The sequence below is a fragment of the Macrobrachium nipponense genome, chromosome 30 (assembly GCF_015104395.2).
Source record: "Macrobrachium nipponense isolate FS-2020 chromosome 30, ASM1510439v2, whole genome shotgun sequence".
Lineage (NCBI taxonomy): Eukaryota > Metazoa > Arthropoda > Malacostraca > Decapoda > Palaemonidae > Macrobrachium > Macrobrachium nipponense.
In genome coordinates this window covers 34151286-34171102 of record NC_087218.1, presented here as the reverse complement: position 1 = coordinate 34171102, position 19817 = coordinate 34151286, and the positions used below count along the sequence as shown (strand labels likewise).

Below are 19817 nucleotides of genomic sequence, written 5' to 3'. Positions count from 1 at the left end.
CACAAAATTCATGGCCCTCTGGTAAAATTAGAATTTATGTGGGTTCAAAGTTGCATCATTTCTCTCAAATGCTAACAAATCAAAAGTATGTAAAAAAGCTTCTTCTATGCGAGAATCATGCAACAATATATCATCAATACATTTAAATCACCTCGGTACATCCACAATTGCATCATCAAATCTTTTGGTGTATGCTTCCGGGGCAGCACAGTGCCCCATGGGTGTGCAACAATACTGATACCTCCCCCAAGGGGTTATAGAAGTTGTAAGCTTTCGACTCTCTTCGTCCAACACTACATGAAGGAATCCTCAGTGTGTATCGACCATAGTCTTAAACGGTGCAAATGTATGATGCATTTCCCTTTTACAGCATGCATTGAGTTTTTGAAAATCAACGGTCCTTTTCGGAGTGCCATCCCTTTTGCCTACCACCACCATGTAGGCACACCACTCAGTTACCTCCCCAGTAGGCACAGGTTGTAAGATACCTGCTAAAACATCCTCGTCTATCTGCTTCTTGACCTCTTTCTCCCAATGTTTCAACGCAGTAATTGGTGTGTGGTAAGCGTGCATGTGTATGTGGTGTATGTGGTGCGGTTTGCCGCTCATAATGGGAAAGGGTCTTCTATTCACATTGAATGTTGTACCTGAGAAACGTTCCAGCAGCCCCACCCCACTGTTTGAATAAGGGGACACTCTCCTCTGTGAGAGAGTATGGCAGCTCATTGGGTCTCTCATTAACTAAAACCTTCATTCCCATGAATATTGAAAACTGTGTGATTCAGGAAATTAGGATCCAACCCTAATGATTTGCTTATGTGCCCCATTGACAAAATACATATGCTCACTTGTTGACATGCTACCACACTTAATATTAACCTTACAATACCCCATTACACTCATTAGACCTGCTGCATGCTGTAGCTTTTCTGCTTTATTTAGATTTTTCCCATCAATTTCCAGGCTCCCTGCCTGGACTGACCCAGCAATGCATACCTCAGCCCCGGTATCAGCTACAGCTTCTAATTTGCAACTTTTATTACTTTTAACACACAAGACTGTAACATCCATGGTCGGTTGCGAGCAAGATGCAGCGCCAACACTTAATGCCTCTTGATCAGACCCACCATCCACTGACATCGTTTTCTGCATAGCCTCTCATCCGCTGCCGATTCTGCTCGCAGCAATGGTGCCAATCTTACCATCTAATACACCTCACTAGGCATATGACTCTTTCTCCCAAAGCAACAATTGGCAAATTGTCCAGTTTTTCTGCAGTGAAAACAATCCACAGCACTAGAAGGGCAATTGGCACGGCCTCTTGGGTGTGCAATCCTGCAAAACTCACATTTCAATCTTGCCTAGGGGCTCGATTTTGCCACATCTTAATTCTTTTTCTGATAATTTGTTTTCCTGCCGCCACTTCTTCCAGTGGCAACACCGATTCCTCCTCCCTCTCGATGCCCATGTCATGATATTCATTACGGCCTCATCATGGGAAAACCTGCTGATTCTTACCCAATCTTCCATAGATTGCTTCCAACGCCTAAAATCCTCTGCTGACATCACATACATGCAATTTGTGGGGGGAAATATGCTTGCTGTTCCCCCTGCCTAGTGCTGAATTATTCCCACCTGTTCATGTGGCTGTACCTAATGCCTGGACTTATGCATTTAGATCCACTGTTGCACCATTGCCGATGCTGCTTCATCTAGGTTTGCTTTTCAGCGATCTTCTTCGAAATCCTGACATTCTGCATAGGTAATACTCCGTCACTGTGCCATATAGGATACTCATGGGCAGGATAAGTAAGAGGCACTAATCCCATGTTGATGGTTTATTATAGAGGCGTCTTAATCCTAAGGGGGGTACAGGGCAACTGGCGTTCACGCCAACTTAGGTAATGTGTTGCTAACCACAGACATAACAACACTTGGTTCAGTACGTAGTATTACTGCTATCAGTAACATGATACATACTTATCCTACAATCTTCAAATCTCCTCTCAACGTGCGCTCTTTCATAGTTCACCTCTTAACTGTTAACAACACACTACACTAAATCATCTTTTACCCACTCCAACATTCTTTTTCTCTGTTCAACAGCAGATTTCCTTTTTAATCAGATCTCAACTTCATTCACTGTCTCATTCTCTTCATCCCTATCACTATCTGTTCCACGATCACTTATATAGTCTCCCAGTCTGTCGATTCAACTCTTCTTCACTATCCTCGGCCTGACTTCCACCATTTCCTTCTGCGTCATAACCGTCGTTGTCCTGGTTCCCTTCTTCTTCTTGCTTGTCATTATGGGCGTTGATCTCAAGTGGGATGATGTGTTGGACTGCTCGCAGGTGTTCCTAGTCTTCAAAGAGTACTTTCAGTGACCTGATGATCCCCCTGCTGTCAGGGTATACTTCGATGATCTTACTGAGGGGACATTGACTGCTCTTCTGTTGATCAGCCTTGATCAACACGATGTCGCCTTCATGCAGTGCAGTCAGGGGAGCCTCTCATAGGTCGTGTCATTCCTGTAGTGACTTCAGGTAACCTTCCCTCCGGTAACATTTGAAATTATTGAGGGTCTCGGTTAGTCTGAAGTATTGCTGACACAGTTGCCTAGTGGTCAACATCTGGTGCATGTCCTCATCCGGGACCACAGGCGAGAGCAGATGGACTACATCTCCATGGATGAGGTACGATGGGGGAGGGCTTCTTCCTCATGCATGTCCCTGGTGTACATCAAGGGGTGGTTGTTAACAACAGCCTCAGCCTCCTTAATGAGGGTTCGAAGCTGTTCTTCATGGAAGACATTACATCGAATGGTGGTAGCCAGCATCCTCTTGACTACCCCAATCAACCTTTCAAAAAATCCCCCTTTCCAGAGATCTGGGAGTCTCGAAGATCCACTTTGTTCTGGTCCTATGCAGGAACTGCCGAGTGATGTCCTCATCGTACACTTCCTTTAGAAAGGTACTTGCTGCATGGGAGGTCATTGCATTGTCACTGTACACAGTGGTGGGGGCGCCATGGGTGGCAGCAAATCTCAGTGGCAACACGAAGGTGTCGGCGTCCAGCCTGCTACAGTAGTCCAGGTATACTGAATGGCTGACCAAACTGGTGATGATCAGAGTGTGCCCCACTCCACCATTACTTGGATAGGGCCAGTGTGGTCTATGCCGACCTTGTCAAAGGGACGGGTCATGATTGCTCAGTCAGTCCGGAGGGGTGGAGGTGGTGGTTGTTGTAGAAGAGGCTTGAAGGCCACGATACATGCTCTGCTCCTCCCAACTACTCTCTTGGCTATAACCCTCAACCCCAGGCTCCAACAATCCTGTCGAAAGAAAGTCATTAAAGTATTGACCCCACATTGCATGTAAGTGATATGAAGGTGTTTAAGGGTCAAGGAGACTAATAGCCCTTTTAAAGGCAGCAACATTAATTCGTTTTTACTATCACTAGCATTAATCAATCGATTTTGAGTATATTTTGAGTACTAAGCTAAGTTGTTTGACAAAATTATCCATGTAGGTGGCACTCGCAATCCACTTTCTAATCTACGGGCTGCTCTTGAGCAAGAGCCCGTGCTGGCATAAAGCCAGCTTAATCTTCAACAACAACATACACACTTTAGGAAGGTGGTGTCTTTGTTCTAAGTATAAAAATTTGCAAAATAATTTTGCCGGGCAGTTCCCATATTTCAGGACTAGCTGCATAACTTTCATTAGTTGGACAAAATTAACACCACTCCCCTGTAACTCCCAGTTCTGTTGGTGGAGTCAGTGTTCCTTCTTCCCTGAGCTCTCTCAGGGGAGCTATAATTACAACTTGTTGTCAGATGGGAGTTTCTCCTTCCTCGGCATACAGCTCAGCAATCCCCTCATGTCGTAGAAAGGCAGGTCCTTCTTGCCACAAACGATTCAGTTTCAGTTCATTCAAGGTAGAGCCATGGGTCAGGATGTCAGCTGGGTTCTGTTTGGTGGAGATGTATCGTAGTTCGATGCCACACTCCTGTTGGATGGAAATAATCTTCATTATCCTGTGCTATCAGTCTAGACTGCAATAGTTGAAATATTTAGCAACCTGAGCAAATGTTTTCCTAATCTAAACCCTAGCAACAAAGCTAAAAGTTCTAGCTTAGGAATCGTCAGCTTGGCTTGCCTTCTGGGCGTAACCCTCATCTTAGATATCAAGATATCTATCTACCTGTTCTACTCCCTGTCTAACATAGGCTACAGTGCCATAAGCCTTACTGGAGGCATCGGTAAATAGATGCAATTCAGTGCTTTCTAGAATAATCCCTCTTTTGAACTTGAACGTGTAAACATTATTAAACTCTTCGAGAACTTTACTAGCTTCTAACTGATGTTCTTTGGACAGCACGTCGTCCCAGCCCACCCCAGCTTCCCATAATTCCTGAAGGAGAAATTTTCCCTTAACGAAAATGGGACTGACTAGCCCTAAGGGGTCAAAGTTTGCTACTAGTGGGGATAACAACTTACGTTTAGTGAGTCTGAAATTATCTAGATCCCTTCCCATTTCCTTACAAGGCTTCAAACTTAGGCCATCCTCACTTCTATCCCACACCATCCCTAGCATGGTAACTTTTTGCGGTTCCTGGGAATCTATTTGCTGGTCAAACAGCTCACTGCTAATAGCCCACCCTGTTAATGTGAGCTTTGTCCGGTACGGATTTGACTTCGCTATAATCACTTTCCATTTGAGCTAGACTTTCATACTTTTGTAAATAGTTGGCCACAGAAGGATTTCACGATCTTCCCTCCCCCTTTCTTGGAGATGGGTTCTGAGTACTTGTTGCAATGTGTATGGACTGCTGGTGATTCCAAACAGGCGTACGTGGCCACAAGAAATGAGCATATTTCGCGTCATTTGGATGTAACAGTACTCTATGAAAGGCTTTCGATGTATCAGAGACTAAGGCATGTGGGTTTTGGTGGAATTTAATGAGCAAATCGTACAAGAGTTCTACTAAATTGGGACCAGAGTATAAGGAGTTGATGAGCGAAAGTTCCCCTTTTACCTTTGACGATGCGTTAAAGACAATACACAAGGGTGTCGTGAGACTGCTTTTTCACACCAAAGTGATGCAAATAATACCCCTCAATTTTGGGATATGTAACTTCATGAATGAATCCCGCTGATAAATACATCTGAAGGATGTTTTCGTAATTGTTGTAGTAACTGGGATCTTTAAGGAATTGTTTTTCAAGCACGTTCAGTTGTGTGAGAGCCTTACAATAATTGTTATCAGGGCATTCAGATCTGTGGAATGGTAGGCTAACTTGATAGCCCTGTTCAGTATTGACAATACTACTCTGGACCTTACTCATGGCTACATGCTCAGAAGTGGTGAATTGTTCGTGCAGTGCAAATCCAGTGGTGTCTAATTTCCACCAAATATCAACATCAATTTATTTGTTAATATGGCATGCTCTCAAAGTGCACACAACAGAACACTAAGGGACTCGCCCATATGGTGTTACGTCGTTATGAGTGACGAACAGGCTCACTCCATCTATCTTATCCTTCCCCAGAATAAATAGACTGAAATAATCAGCCCCAGTGAGAGTATTGACATTTCTAAGTAGATCTCCCTCAATTTCATCAGCCATCGTACATCCCTTGTTCTGCAAATGACTCTTTATATTACAAAGAACAACATTATGGATAGGTGTGTTAACGTTGTCGTGAACAACAAGTTTAGTTTGAATTACTCTTGGACCTACGTGTATGCGACTCTATGCAACATCAAAATTTCCATGCACAATCTGAGAACCAAAAGGGGCAATGTTCAAAGATACACATTTGATTACTGGAAGTTGCAACTTTTTTGCTAACCAACTAGAGATAAAGCTGTGTTGACTACCCGTGTCTAGGAACACTCGTGTACGAAAAGGTTGATCATGAGCGTATACAATGGTGGTAGCTATCAATAACAAAGCAGCTAGCAGTTCGGTCGAAGGCTCATCCTTGACCATTTTAGCGGTTACGCATGGCTTTTCATTATTATTTTGGCTGAACTTTCCGATTTAAGTTACGGTTAGCTCCGTGGTTTTTCACGGGTTGCAAAACTACATGAGAAGGTTTAGAGGAGGATTGATAATTTGAACAGTTGGTAGAAGGTGCAATGGACCTGGGTTGGTGGTTGTCTCATTCACAAATTAAGCTGTGATGGCGCCCATCACACAACTTACAATTCCTTTTACTACTACATTGTTTGCTGCCATGACTGGTGGCAAAACACTTAAAGCACGTTTTAGTTAGTGTTAATTGTCTTAGCCGCTACAATTGAATGTCTAGAACAATTGAAGGCAGTGTGGTTACCATTACAGAATGGACACAAAGTCGTACACTGTACATTGGTTTCCAACCTCTTTTTACGTGCTGTCGGCGACAAGTCTTCTCCTCTCTGCAAGGAATCGTCTTCCAAGCTTCAGATAAAGAAATCTATGCCTTGAACAGTTCATCTAAGGAAAAGTCGCACTTACAAAGATACTCTACTACTTTCTGATAAACTTGACCCTGAGATAGTTTTTGATTGATAATGTTCAATAGTATACCTTGATCCAATGAGGATCCACTGAGGCATTTGATCTGTTCAATGAAAATAGTGAGTTCGATACGAAAGTTTTTAAGTTTGATATGGTTACATCTGGGTAAAAAAATGTTGGCCATCGCCGATGCAAAATAGCTGGCATTTGATGCTGATTCCCGTAGTGTTTATATAACAAATCTAGGGCTATGCTATAATTAGCAGCAGTTACACTCAAGGCCTGAATTACCTTGAACGGCTCGCCATCTAGAGAACCCAACAGGTATGTAAATTTCGCTACATCATCAAAATTAGTACATTGATGAACATATGCATTAAACAGTTCTTTAAAAGTGACAAACTCGTAGTGGGAGTTCTTTCAATCGTGGCAGACGGGTTTTTGGCTGCGATATGCCAGCCAAAGTGCTAATATGTCTGCTAATGATTTCACTACTTTATTTTCAATGGAGGGCTTCAATTTGACTGTGAGAGAGATAGAGACCTTAGCTGCTGTTTGTCAGCTTGAATTCGGTTTAGCAAATTTTGATACACTTTTTCATTTAATGAATTAAGGGGATTCCTTTAGTCCCGACTGAGCGTGGCGGTCAAGAGGACTACAATGGAGTCACTCTGTCTCAATTGCGGCCACCATTTTAACTACAAGGGGAGTTACTGATAAATTACGTTACGGAAAAGATGATTTCCTTACTAGCAAGGGAGAGAGGCAATGACGGCTCTTTCTTTACTTTAAATTACCACAATTTACAGCTGAACCATCTAGTAGTTCTCCAGACCTGTCTGTCTGGCCCCCTCGCCACGGATCAGTCTAAGAAAATATGCCTCACTCATGAGGGTCAAAACAACTAAGCCTTGCAGAAGCTTTTGCTTCATAATAGCCTCTAACGTGGGCAACAAAACGAACTAGGCTCTGTCTCAGAGCACCTAGCCTACAGTAGCTTTTTTACTTCCACTCCCTTCTTTTCACGGGAGGTTGTAGGGCAGCCGTGAGTGACCTAGAAGTAGTACGTTGAATATCACAATCAAGCTACTGTTGCTCAGGGACTGGATCCTTTGAACTATCCAAAAGGACGAAAAATGTCACAAATAGTATAGCGACACACTTACCAGCTCGTGCCTGATGGAAGGAGGCTGATAGTCCTACATTAGGGGATAGGCTCCTGCCCGTACACAAGGACAGCTTTATTAGAAACATGAGTTTTACAAATTTTATTCTAAAAATAGAGTACTAGGGTTCATATTTACAAATTTATACAGCAAGCAGCAAACATAATTGGGTTATACTACCATTACTCTAAAACAAAGATAATCATGGACACGTGGTCCCGAGATTCTCGACAAAACTCACAAAATCGTGTTAGTTTCTCTTAAACAAGTTCTTAATCGTGATCCTAGGTCACTGCACGGTCACGGCAAATGTTGTACTATACACTAAGGGCAATGATGGCAAGAATCAAGACAGATTACTTACTTCACATTAAGTCACCCAACGTCACTCACAACTCCCTCATGGAAATACAACTCACTTGTATCAAACAGGAGCTCCCCCCTCGGCCCGATCTGTTGGGTTGTGATCTCTAGATAGAAGGGCGATTGAGGTGGACGGAGCTTATTTATATCCTCTTGGGCAAGTCAATTTTGGTCAAATTAAATTTTACAGTAAGAACTTATTTCCTTTATGCAAGTTGAAATTAATGCAACACAACTGGTATGAGTGTATTCCACATGGAGTAAAAGTTACGAAACAATGAAAAGGCAATGTGACTTAAGAACCATCTCGTTCTTGTTACCAACTGACGTATACATGGTGTTTTTGGCATATGTGGACATACGGGAATAAGTCATGGAAAAATATTTGCACTTATTTTTTCACGACACAAGTGATTATCAACAGATATCCTATCCCTCCTTCCACATGAATAGGACCAGCGTGATCGATCCTGATGTTGGTGAATGGGTGCGACATTCTGGTTCAGACAGTCCGGTGGGGGGAGGTGGTTGTCATCTCAGAAGGGGCTTGAATGACACACACTCTACAGGAACCCATACTCACTCGGCTGCACCCAACAATCCCAGGCACTGACATTCCTGGTGGAAAATGACCATTAGCATGTTTATGCCAAAATGCATATGAGTTACATGTAAATGTTTTAGGGAAGTTTGAATTAATGTTCCCTTTGAGGGCAATAATAGCAACTGATCCTTACATCCTAATGCATTTCCTAATCTATTTCTACGTAGTATAAACCACATGGTTAATCATAATTAATCCTAGCTGATTAATGAAGTTGCTTATGTAACTGGGTACCTTGACCCCATTTCTCTAAGTGATTAAATACTGTGGGCAAGTGATACCTTTACTCTAAATACGCAAGTTTCAAAAGTGGATTCACTATTCTATGAATGAACCACAACACACACTTCATTACTCCTAACAAAAAAACTAAATCTATATTACTCCCCATGATATTTAAGAGTTTGGCTGGTGGAGTCATGGCCACCTCCTCCTTCAATTCACGGAGCACTGTGACATCTTGAGAGTTGTACTGGCTTTCTTGAGTATGAAGCAGCCGCTTTGTACTTCTGATCATCACTAAACACTCAACTCTCACTTGTGGCTCCAAGAAGCTGCTTAAGCAACAGCGGCCACACCCCGAAACCATCTTGGCTGATGGGCTAAGTAAGTGTGGATAGGTGTTGGGATAGCATATTTGTATTCCCCTCACTGGTGAAACTCCACTTTCTTGGGAGTAGATCAACAAGAAGGTTGTTGTGAATCACCAGCAACGAATTCAATGAAAAAAGCTCAAGAAATCTGCTTATGAAACTTCAATGAGCTCACAGATGGTAAAAATGGCCTTAGTCCCATGCAGCCCTTAAGTAGGGGAAGGGTGCGAAGAACTTCATGGATAGTGAATAAGTTTATAAATCGGAAGAGTAAGCTTAACATTAGAAATTGGAATGTCCAAACACTGAACCAGGATGGGAAATTAGAGAGTTTTTGACAGTTTTTTTTTGTAAAATATAGCCTGGATATGTGTGCACTCACTGAAACAAGACTGACTGGATTAGAAAAAGAGAGCTTTAGATGGAGGAAAGTTGTTGCTACATTCTGGGAGAGAGGATGGCACTCACTATCAAGGAGTAGGATTGCTTTTGAGCAAACGAGCTAGCCAAGTGGATGAAAGAATTATGTATGCAAGGCTGAAATCTAGTCATGGAAGTATGACAATTATAGTATGCTATGCCCCTACTGATGAAGCAGATACCAATCAAAAGAACAGCTTTTACGGTAAATTACAGGAGGTGATTAGCAAGGTGCCAAAAAGTTATATTCTTCTTTGTATGGGGGACATGAATGCAAGACTAGATAATGATAATGATGGTTTTAGGGAATGCATGGGTGTCCATGGTGTAGTGGAGATGTACAATAATAGTGTTCAATTTGCCAGTTTTTGTTTAGCCAATGAATTGAAAATAGGCAGCACACTGTTTGAACACAGAGATATACACAAGCATACTTGGACATCTCCCTGTGGAAAATACCACAACCAAATAGACCATTTAGCAATAAATAGAAAATGTAAAAACTCACTACTGGATGTCAGATCTCGACGGGGAGCTGATATAGGAAGCGACCACAAACTTGTTGTCTCAACACTTAGACACAAGTTGAAGACCAGGAAAGCTAATATAAACCTACCTCCCAGATATGACATTGAAAAGCTACGACAACAAAGTAGTGAAAAGGATGATTACGTTATAGAGTGCAGGAACAGATTTACAGTCTTAGAGATGCTACCTGATGAAGAAGTCGAGATGGATGTGAATAATCATTGCAAAAAAGTTGAAGAAATCTTTCAGGAATCTGCCAACATCACAATCGGACAGGGAAGTGGAACAAGACGAAAGAAATGGATGAGTTGTGAAACATGGAAACTGATAGAGAAAAGAAGAATGTCAAAACTTAACTTTGGATCATTAAAGGAAAACAGCCCACATCTGACCTTATTACGAAATGAATATATGAGCATTGATAGTGAAGTAAGAGATGCTGTAGAAGAGACAAAAGAAGGTTCATAGATTCTGCTGCAGATAAGGCAGAACATAATCTAAATAGAGGAGATGGAAGAAGTATAAGATTTGCATATGAGGGTATTCGAGAAATCGCTGGAAAGAAGAGGAAAGGAGGTGAGTTACCTGTCAGAAATAAAAATGGAAATCTTCTAACTAAGGAATCTGAAATTAGAGCTAGAAAGAAAGAACATTTTGAAGAGACACTAAATAGGCTAACCCCACCAAACAAAGGAGACATCATTGAGGCCGACGATGATCTTCTTATAGATGTAAGTGACATTAGACTGGCAGAGGTCGTTTTGGCAATCAAACAACTGAAAAACTATAAGTCACCAGGAATGGATGGTATTGCACCTGAAATGCTGAAGGCTGATGAGATTCAAACACCCATTGTGTTTAATGAATTATTCAATCATATGTGGTGAGATGAAGTCACGCCTGTTGAATGGAAAAAGAAAGGGATTATTGTTAGAGTACCCAAGAAGGGAGATTTGAGAGACTGGGAATTGGTTGACAGAAGTACCATTTGCTCTCTCTGCTAATGTGCTGTCTCAAATCCTGCATTTCGGTGCCTTGTGCTAGTTAATGATCCCCTTAACAGTTTTCAAGACATTGATGGTAACATGCTGTACCCTCATATTTACATCTATTTTTATGGTACCTTATATTTATCACATGCAGACATTCTTTTCTGAGAGGTCATGCCAAGGAAAGTTATTTTGTAAAGTGCTCACTCCAAAAGAATTGTGCTAATACAAATGTTGTCACAATTGTTGGGTGATGCGTCATAATTATTGTTGGCAATATTTATCATTCCCATACATAAGAGGCCAACATTCTCATGAAGAAGCCAAATAAAAATATGTTGTCAACTGATTGGCAATTGTAAGGCCAGGTATTCACTCTCAGGTTTACCTGTCAGTCCACCCACGACCATTCGATGGACGAGCGTCCACTTGTAAAGAGTAGAACTGTCAGTCGGACAGACAACTCAAGGCCTTTGCCCTTATTTCTCGCCCAGCCTTCGTCGTGGCAACACTATAATGCAGGAATAGAGACTGCTGGGGTGAATACCAGGCTAAAGTGTCCGAATAGGGAAAAAAAGTTTTAAAAAAGATAAATATCAGTAACTTAGGCCAGGTACTCACGCACAGGTTTACCTGTCAGTCTCCTTGTCAGTTCAGCAAACTTGTTAAAATGTACGTGTGGATGACAGCTTGTGGGCAGAGTCAGTCCACTCACCAGAACTGATGAACTGATGGAATTATCCAAAGTCCTTTCGACTGACTGACAGGTCATTGCATGTGTGGATGGGTAACCAACGATTTTATGACACTTCGCCACTGGATTTCGATTGGGAAGGATCTCAGCTGCTCGGACCAGAATATGAATCAACTATGTATGGGCCTAATTAATTTCATTGTTAGGACCTGCAGCGTTATCTGTAGACCGTTGTGAGTCAAAATTCATATAAATAAAAACTATTTCCATTTGATAAATATAATATGGAATAGGTCTAAGCCAGTGCCCTGCCTTTTATGTAAGGTGTTGCAAGTGAAAGTAGGCTTCAAGGTCCATTTCATAAATAACTGACCCCCAGGTTTAATTTAGCCTTATTCATTAATAGTATGAAAATAGACATCTCTTTCTAATAGGCAATATTTAGACCATACACTTTTTTGCTTCTTTCCTATTTTGAAGCGAATTGCCATAGCAACAGCTAGTCTAAGTAGCTCCGACTCATTATCGCCCAGTGGAGTTTCCATCGCTGCCATTAGAGCTGACACGATGAAGGCTAAGCGAGATTCGACTGACAGTTTTATTCTTTAAGCATGTCACTAACGTTCAGTTATGCCTGCGCAGTTATAAGTACATAGTTGGACTGTGTAGTTATAACTGAACGTTAGTGTGGACAACCTGCACAGTTTTCCAGGCCTACACAGGCAGCCTGGGTAAATAGCTCATCTCAATCGATGAACCTCAGGCCAAACGGCTGCGCATGCGCATTGCAACATTTATGTGGAGGAGGTATCTTTTTTTTGGCTCAGTTCGCTGTCCGTCCGCGGACAGATTACATGCTCTGATTAAGAAATTGAGACGGGTTTTTATTCAATCTTAAAGTATTTATACCTAAATTGGTGATATTATATTGAATTTACTTGTTTTTAATAATTGATATGGAAGTCAGTATAATATATATTTATAATTTTGCCATCTTTCCACGGGAAAAATAATAGTGTCAATGAAGGCCGAAAGTGGCTGCATCATTCTTGAATGTTGAAACCTTCTATATGAATAACACTTTGCTCTGGCAAGTAAAATCCAAGGCTGTCGTAACAGATTAAGCCTGTGTTTATTTGTGGTTATAAACCTTATATACAAGACAGGTTTTCAATGGGAATAAATATCATTGTGACAATGTAGAACAAGAGTAGCCCTGTATGCGCCTATTAATGATTATGCATCATGTTTGTATTTAGTTTTAAAATGGGAACAAAATAATATTCGATTTTCTGACGAAACAAAATCAAACAATATTGGACTATGTATGTTTTCTCATTGCTTTCATCTCACGAAGTTCGCTTTGAAATGAAATTAGACTAATCAACACACTAATGAAACAGACAGACAGTAGTAAACTATGGATTTTCATTCGTTGTAATGCGTCATTAGAAAGCCAATCTTTACACAGACACAAATCAGTATTAACCCTTTTAATGAAATGGAAAAATTTTTAGGCTTCAATGTTTCAACTTTGAAACAAAAGCAAACGATTACAAACTTAATTATCTTTCCATGGAACTCTTCCTTCGGTCGTTAAATATTCAGTAAACACTGAAAGTCCTTGGGGCTAAATTAAACTCTTAACAAATTCACATAGAGTAGCTATTTAATTAATTTTTATCAACCACTCTTACACTGGACGTCTTACTTGACGTTTATGATGTTTTTTTATGATGCCAGCAAGTTAATTACAGCCAGAGCATCGTAAGTTCGTAACTGGACGCTAGTGGCAGGCTTTACGTGTGGACGTTCATCCGTCGAACGGTCGTGGGTGGACTTAAACCTGGGCGTGAATACTCGGCCTTAGAAATACAACAGGTAACTGCCAGCTGCCTCCACTTGAACTTTCTTTCATCGTTAAATCTTTCCAGTATTTGGTAGCCTTTTCGTTTAGTTACACAAAGTAATGTGAATATTATTCCGCTGAACCATCCGTAAGGTTCAGAAGGAATGGGGCACAATTTAGCAAGCTGTAAATAATTTATGGAAGGAAAACTATTAAGATTTTTTTTTACTTCATTTCTAGTCAGTTTCTTCTATTCTCCGCCTATGACCAACCTATATCGTGAATCCTGCCCTCAACAGAGCTGTTAATTAAGTTTCATTTCCGGCTTCGAACAACAAATTCCTCCATTGTGGCGTGATGTGTTGTTACTGCGAACCGTTCTCTCCAGTAATCTGACATTCATTCTCAAGTGATTTCAACGCGAGCAAAGAAAGGTCAATAAAACTCCACGTAAAACTAACAAAATTTGTATGAAAATAATAGTAACAATAATGACAATGCAGACCATTTTTTAAAAATACAAACCATTACAAATATATTGATCACAAATATATCGGTTCCCTTGCGACGTGACATATTATTTGATACAAGACACAACGAACAAAAAATGCGGTCAATGTTTACAAAACTTTTCACGCGCACAATTTAAAATCGGAGTAAAACGATGACACAGATATACGCATTTCACATGATGTTCAGGTTGTGCTACCTACCTAAATATTCATTTCAGTTTCACAGCTGTGGCACTGAACTATCAGCACTTGAAACACCGAATCAAGTTTAACATACTAACGCCTCTACCGTATAAGATAACACATTGTTTCTGTCGTTAGAAAACTGGTCGTATCATATCGCCTATTTGAACGGAAAAGACGCCCAAAATAGTACGATGTTTAAGTGATTTGTAATGCTTGTACTAAAACGACTATGCTTGTACTACTAAAAATGACCATTTTCTTTCTTTTAGAATGAAAAAAAGAAAACAGCAAATCAGATGGGCGGACAGTAGCTAGGTCTATGACGTTACGGACTCTAGAAAAGAAGCGAATAATTAGTGAATCATCCATAGAATGATAAATTTTTTATCAAGCTTTCATTGCCATTACGAGGGAAAGAACGAAATTCCATCATATATAACGAAAACGGAGATAAAAAAAAACTTGCAAAATTTGCTTTGCAAGCGTTAGTTTTCCGTACAAATCCACCGTGGCTGAAAGTACAGCTATGCTCAGAACTTATGCTACATGACTGTGCCTCAGTGGCGTGGTTAGTATGGTGTTGGATACCCTTTAAAATTCACTAACTGTGGCAACCTAACATACTTCATATCTATCTGTTATTTCAATACAAAAATAAGATTATTGCATACAATAAGGCCATAAAATGTTTCATAATAGTGAAATATGTCATATATTTCAAAACTAAAAAAATGCCACATGTAGCCAAATCGAAAAAAAAAAAAAACATTTTCCAAACTTTCGTTCACACATCACTGATGCATTTGACCAAAATGAAGTTGTCATCAAACCTCAGTTCAAATGTTTAATAAACAAACGAAAAAAATTGTCAGAACATTAATGTTGCTTCCAAAGCAAGTGTAAAATTTGAAATATTCTTATTTGATCGCTTTTAGACCTCAATGCTGAAAAAATGTAAACTGTATATACAAAAGTAGAATGCGCCCACTAATATCAACATGTGAGGGGAGCTTGTGCTACGCAACCATCAGGTGTAACATAGGTCTACTATGAGTAGCAACAATTAAATTATGCTGAACACATTTATTTTATATTTGTTAGAGGAATATTTGGATTTTTATACAAAATTATTTGTTAGAATACTTAAAAAATGATGGCATACTAGCAAATATTCGCCTATGCAATTATTCTTTTGATAAAGCCAAGATTTTGTTCTTAGGCCTAGGTGTTTTAGATTTCTTTACTTTACACTAAGCATTCAAATCTCTCTATTAACAATTTCTGGCCAGAAAGCCAATGAGGTTATCTACACATTCTTGCACCTCAAGTTACCTTATGAAAGAATGAATTATACACAAAAAGCAAACAGAAGAACTTTTAAGAAAATATTTTAAGCCAGTTAAAAAAAGTGTTCCATACACCTTGATATTAATACTTATGATATTGCGATTAATAGCCAACTTCTCCATATAATCAAAATCATCATCTTTTATTCCTCAAAGAACAGGTATATAATCTCTACAAATAAATTCATTATTAACAGAGATTACATCTCAGAGGGCTTGAACACAGCCTAAAACTTCAACATTTAAAGAAAACTTTTAATTCATATTCTTATTTTGAAAATATTGTTATGATGTCTGTTGAGCTTATTAGGTCAACTGTTATAATGCTGCAGAGGTAGTTACGTTGACCAGCCCAAGGAGCATACTAAGCATATAGTCACTGACGGCACCGCTAACCTTATCACATCGTATTTTGAACTAAGCAGTGTAAAATAAATAAATAAATAAATAAATAAATAAATAAATAAATAAATAAATAAATAAATAAATTCATATCACACAGATTATGAATTATACCAATGCATAAAAGTGATCATATTTACATAAGCATAAGGAAAATAGTGCTAGCTGTGAATTCGCAAACTTTTCGGCTTATATGACATTAAAAAAAAGTTTAACACTACATAGCAACTTCACTTGAGTCTGAGGATCTGAGCTATACAAAAAGAATCATGTCGCAAGAGATTTGAGCATCACTGTACATTTAGGCTCTACAGTAACTGTAAATATACAAATTAAAGCTCTTTTGACTTAACTCTATAATTGAAATATCACCTATTTCCCTATCAGTAGAAGACCAATCACTTTATAGTAACACAAAGAGGCAAGAAATATAATGCAAAAAGTAAATAAATGATTTTACTACGAACGTAAATATTTTCTGGTTCTAACCATTCACTGTTTGTACGATTACCTAACCGTGTCGGGGTTTGGCGGGAGGGTAAGAGAGAGAATTATATTAACAGGAAACACAAATAAAGTAACGTTCTCAACTAACACGATGTGGCGATCCTTCTTGTAATGCTCCCATGCTTTAGAATTTTAATTAATGCCGGTTGAAAAAAGAAAAAAAACGCAGGCAGCTTAGCCCCAGTTATATGTGAATGACTTCATCTGATAGTGGTTATTTTTATTCATCTTATGGAGAGAGTAGCTGCATGTAAGAAGCGCTCAGATGATATGTAAATTTCTTCATGCCATTCAAATGTTTGGGAAGATATTATTATTCTTTGGATGTTGGGGGAGCAGGGTGCGTTTGTGTGGCTATGATTCGTTTGCTGACTTTATTCACCATGCACATATACTGAATAATTTGGAAATAATGCTCTGGTTGGTGGTTGATTATCATGTTTTATATGAAGGTTACTCTAGAAATATGTTAAACATTTCATAGTGATACGAAGAATCACAGTGGCCAATTAATTCATTTAGTGGCAACTAGGTCAAACACTGTAATAGTACTGAACAGCAAAAATATCCAAAACTGATTGATTTCAACACCAAGTGATCTCTCAATAAGGTTATTTTGAATGTGATCTACTGGTCGGTATTTAATCAAATTGAAAATTATAATATGAAGGCAGAATATTGATAATTATTGAAAATTGTATAGTTTCTAAAGAATTAGGCTTATTGATTACCTAGCATTCGTTCATGTAACGTACATGACCTCAGAAATATTAGGCCTATATTTAACCATGCGGTAAATACCCTCATATACAACCTGCTTCCAATTGATTTACGGTAAAGCTCAGCATATTCATCAGTTTTCATTTATGCAAAGTAAGAACAAGTAGAATTGCATAATGGAGGCATGGTTTTGTATGAGTGAACGGAATTGATTGTATAAGCCTTGCACACAAATTGCAATAAGTATAGATAAAGTTTTGAACACGAGTGTTTAAATTTCCCCTGTCAGTACTAATACTGTTGTTTCATTTGAAACCGCCTTTTCATAACTACATCTGGTCAAAGGTCACAAAGGGTCATGTCATTTCCCGGGCTCTGAAAGAATGATCGATAAATTATTTGACGTTTTCACAACCATCGACAAAAGTCAATAGTATTTTTTCCACTGAATTTCCAACTGGGCAGGTAACTTAGACTAGAGCTTTATAAAATGAAATGTTTCACAGACTAGTTGTCACTTGGACAAAATTTTGTTCGTATATAAAATTTCTTTCTGACTATTCCCGAAAATGTAAAGAAGGAAGAGAAATATATGCTTTAAATCGTCAGTTGGACATTTTGTGCGCTTCTGTGATGTTGTAAGTTAGTTAAATCAGTTAAAATCATAGACTGGATGTCCATAGCGGTTTTTTTTTTTTTTTTTTTTGCACTGGCTTTCATTGTAAATTCAAACTTAAATAAGATTTCTTCAGTGATTGTTATTAATTTTTTTCGTAGATACCGAATTTTAGGACGAGGATGTGTATTCATTCCAGTAATTTTATCTTGGTAATAATTATGTTTAAAAATTTAAAGTTAGTCTTACTCTCACTCGTAAAGTGATGCATCTAACGCTATGTGCAAATATTCTTTGGCAAATTCAAAACCTGAGTTGATTCCTTATAGTAAAGGACCCTCCTATACATCCCGTGACCAATCTTCCGTGATCAAGGTTTGAAGTTAATTTTCAGTTTAGAGGAAGGTTTTGCTCAAATTGGGCCGGGGAATAGTACTACTTGGCAAAAATGCGGACCCAATTTTGGAGGGGCACAAACCCAAGATGGCCGCCTCGGGCTTATGTCAAACCTATAAAACTTCATTTCTAAGGGATTTTCTTTCTCTTTCAAATGCATTATTGGTATCTAATTATAGGTTTTTGAGGTCAAGGATTTCATATTCGATTTTAGAATGAAGTTATCTCTAACAGCTTTAATTGTTAGAAAAAGCGTATATCAATCTCAACTTTCAACTGAGTTCATGACTAAATCGATAGTAAAAATCTTCCAACATTTATTTAAATTATCACATCATCTACCCGTTCAGGATCATGATATTTCACATCAATACCATTAATTTCCCAAAATTTAAGTAAAAAATTTAAATAATATAATCTCACAACCAAACCATTTATCATGATGACTGTAACTATCTGGTGGAAGTCTAACCGTTGACTTACGGATGTCTCATCGGTTTCCATTTTCTTGCTCGGGCCTCCCCGAGGGATCTACTGTTTCTCATTATATGTATAACTTATGGTAAAGATGGACATGGCATCATCTTTCAGGCCTTGCATCATAGGCAGACAATGAACAATTTTTGTAGCCACTGGCGGGCTTGTTTGGACGAGCATACTTTGTCATACAATGTTGTTTTTCCATGGCCAAAAAAAAAAAAAAAAAAAAAACAAAAAAAAAAAAAAAAAAAAAAAAAAAGCTGATGTGCCACAACCACTGTAGACGTGAAGTGGGACTATGATCTTTGCTACCTCATCTGAGCACAGCACTCTACGGTCTAAGATATCTTGCTTGCATTCCAGAGCATGTGCAACACATGCCGCCACGACAAGAATGTCTGTGTCCTCAGCTTCTATCACAACTGTTGTCTGCTGCTTTCCAGAAAGTCTGATCTTGGAGTAGTTGTATCTTCTTCAGCGTGTTAGCATTCAAATTCCTGCTCTCTGCTTTGTTCTGATAGTATGGCACAACGTGAAGCCAAAGAATAAAAGAACTTGATACCTGGATATTTATTGTCTTGAGAGCGTACAAAATTCATTTTGCAGGAATTTTTGCAGTTGCTTATCAGAAGGTTTGAAGGAGCGTTAGACGATGGAAATTTGCCAAGAGCTTTGATGAAAATGTTTTTAGGGCACTCAGACTTGCTGGACCTCAGATTCCTTTCAGCATCTTTTATTGAATGAGGTAAATTATAACGATCGATCATTCACCAGAACAATCTGGGATGCACACGCATACTTGTGTCTAGCCATGATGATTGAAAATACTCTGCAAACATAAACTCGCCATGTGAAGCTTCTTCCATGTGATCGCTGACAGTCGGTCTTCTTTCTATAGTTGGTGCTGTCAAGTGCCACATGAATCCCATGCTCA

At 39.2% G+C, this 19817-nt stretch overlaps 2 protein-coding genes across 3 annotated transcripts in view; one reads left to right on the top strand and one right to left on the bottom strand.

Moving 5' to 3' along the window:
* Window positions 1-1825: 1825 nt before the first annotated feature.
* LOC135202420 (SPRY domain-containing SOCS box protein 3-like) overlaps window positions 1826-19817 on the bottom strand; it is a 41294-nt gene continuing 23302 nt past the window's right edge. The window contains exons 2-3 of one of the 2 annotated variants that reach the window (XR_010311735.1): window positions 8098-8659; window positions 1826-4011 (exon numbers count right to left, since the gene is read on the bottom strand). The gene's annotated coding sequence lies outside the window, so the exon portion shown is untranslated. Of the gene's footprint in view, window positions 4012-7765; window positions 8660-19817 lie in introns of those variants that run through there. The other variant, XR_010311734.1, reaches the window with a different exon arrangement.
* Window positions 13717-19817, top strand: part of LOC135202419 (cysteine and histidine-rich domain-containing protein morgana-like) — a 262246-nt gene continuing 256145 nt past the window's right edge. Inside the window, exon 1 of the mRNA XM_064231811.1 lies at window positions 13717-13750. The gene's annotated coding sequence lies outside the window, so the exon portion shown is untranslated. The remainder of the gene's footprint in view (window positions 13751-19817) is intronic.